Source organism: Bos grunniens, chromosome 11 (assembly GCF_055505025.1).
Source record: "Bos grunniens cultivar Pamir isolate PY7600 chromosome 11, Bosgru_T2T1.0, whole genome shotgun sequence".
In the NCBI taxonomy this organism is placed as follows: Eukaryota; Metazoa; Chordata; class Mammalia; order Artiodactyla; family Bovidae; genus Bos; species Bos grunniens.
This window is the reverse complement of record NC_141175.1, coordinates 14,318,056-14,320,387: the sequence shown is the minus strand read 5'-3', so window position 1 is coordinate 14,320,387 and position 2,332 is coordinate 14,318,056. Positions and strand designations below refer to the sequence as shown.

General features: G+C 44.4%; 1 pseudogene; it reads left to right on the top strand.

The window, feature by feature from the left end:
* The first annotated feature begins 662 nt into the window (after window positions 1-662).
* On the top strand, window positions 663-1,600 carry LOC147362615 (olfactory receptor 1J4-like; annotated as a pseudogene).
* The last annotated feature ends 732 nt before the right edge of the window (window positions 1,601-2,332 follow it).

The following is a 2,332-nucleotide window of genomic DNA, read 5'->3' as shown; positions in this document are numbered from 1 at the left end:
AGAATCCACCTGACAAGTGGGAGACCTGGGTTCGATCTCTGGGTTGGAAAGATCACTTGGAGAAGGGAACAGCTACCCACTCCAGTATTCTGGCCTGGAGCATTCCATGAACTGTGTAGTCCATGGGGCCACAAAGAGTCAGACTCGACTGAGAAATTTTCACTTTCTAGTCAAAAGCTTAGTTCCAGAAACATGGTTAATTAAAAAGAAAACCAAAGAATGAATGTACTGTGGTCTCTATCCAAATTAATCTATCGAGCATTGAGGATTTGTCACTTGCTCTAATAGTACTAGGTGATAAAAGAAATTTAGGAGAAAATTCTTCTTCTCTATGAGTACGTTAGAGACCTTTGTGTGTGTGTGTGTGTGTGTTAGTCACTCAGTTGTGTCTGACTCTTTGCAATGCCATGGACTGTAGCTTGCCAGGATCCTCCATCCATGGGATTTCCCAGGCAAGAATACTGGAGTGGATTGCCATTTCCTTTTCTAGGGTATCTTTCCAACCTGGAGACTGAACCCAGGTCTCTCGCATTGCAGGCAGACTCTTTGTTGTCTGAGCCACCAGGGAAGCCAGAGAGACCTTAGTGTGGCAGCCTTAATTACAATATCAAAGCTTCTGACATTTCCCCCTCTCCTTCATCCCCAGGAGACATGAGCGAAGCATGAGGAAGGAGAACCAGAGCAGCGTGTCCGAGTTCCTCCTTCTGGGGCTCCCCATCAGGCCAGAGCAGCAGGGTGTGTTCTTCACCTTGTTCCTGGGCGTGTACCTGACCACAGTGCTGGGAAACCTGCTTGTCATCCTGCTCATCAGGCTGGACCCTCACCTGCACACTGCCATGTACTTCTTCCTCAGCCACTTGGCCTTCTCTGACATTTCCCTTTCCACTATCACAGTTCCAAAGATGCTGATGAACATGCATACTCAGCAACAATCCATCCCCTATGTGGAGTGCATTTCCCAGATGTATTTTTTCATACTTTTTGGCTGTCTTGACAACTTCCTTCTTGCAGTGATGGCATATGACAGGTACGTGGCCATATGCCAGCCACTTCACTACACCACTGTCATGAGGCAGGAGCTGTGTATCTCATTGGTAGCTGTGTCCTGGTTCTTCTGTTGTATCCATGCCCTGTTGCACACCCTCCTCTTGGTCCAACTGTCTTTCTGTGCTGAAAATACTATCCCCAACTTCTTCTGTGATCTCCCTTCCCTCCTGAAGATGAGCTGCTCAGACATTTCCATCAATGAGCTGGTCATCTTTACTGAAGGAGGAATGCTGTTCATCTTGCCTCTGAGTATCATCTTGGCCTCATATGTTCATATAGGGACCATCATCCTAGGGTCCCCTCCATTAAGAGACTCTTTAAAGCCTTCTCCACTTGTGGCTCCCACCTCTTTGTGGTATCTTTGTACTATGGGACACTTGCTGGTGCTTACTTTTTCTCCTTATTATGGGACTCCAATGACAAAGACGTAATTGCTTCAGTCATGTATACAGTGGTTACTCCCATGCTGAATCCCTTTATCTATAGCCTCAGAAACAGAGATATAAAACAAGCCCTAGAAATATTTGTCTTTAGGGGTAACTTCTTCAGATGAGAATAACTAAATCCTCTGTTTGCAGTCTTGAGCACAGTGATACATATCTTCTAAAATTATTCTATGGTTGGCAACTCTGCTTAACTTCAAATGAATATGCATTCTGCTTTCATGTTGTTTAGTCATTCAGTTGTGTCCAGTCTTTGCAATCCCATGAAGACCAGCATGCCAGGCTTCCCTGTCCTTCACTATCTCCCAGAGTTTGCTCAAACTCATGTCCATTGATTCAGTGATGCCATCCTACCATCTCATTCTCTGTTGTCCCTTCTCCTCAATCTTTCCTAGCATCGGAGTCTTTTCCAATGAGTTGGATCTTTGCATCAGGTGGCCAAATTATTGGAGCTTCAGCATCAGTCATTCCAGTGAATATTTAGGGTTGATTTCCTTTAGGATTGACTGGTTTGATCTCCTTGCTGTCCAAGGGACTCTCAAGAGTCTTCTTTAACACCACAGTTCAAAAATATCAGTTCTTCAGCACTCATTCTTTACAGTCCAACTCTCACATCCATATGTGACTACTGGAAAAACTACCCCACTCCACTACTCTTGCCTAGAGAATCCCATGGACAGAGGACCCTGGCTGGCTACAGTTCATGGTGTTGCAAGAGTCAGATACGACTTAATGACTAAACCACTCCCAGCTTTCTTTTGGTTAGTGTTTACATGGTATTTTTTTCCCTCACTTTGCTTGAAACTTTAAAAAAAATTAATTTATTTATTTTAAATGGAGGC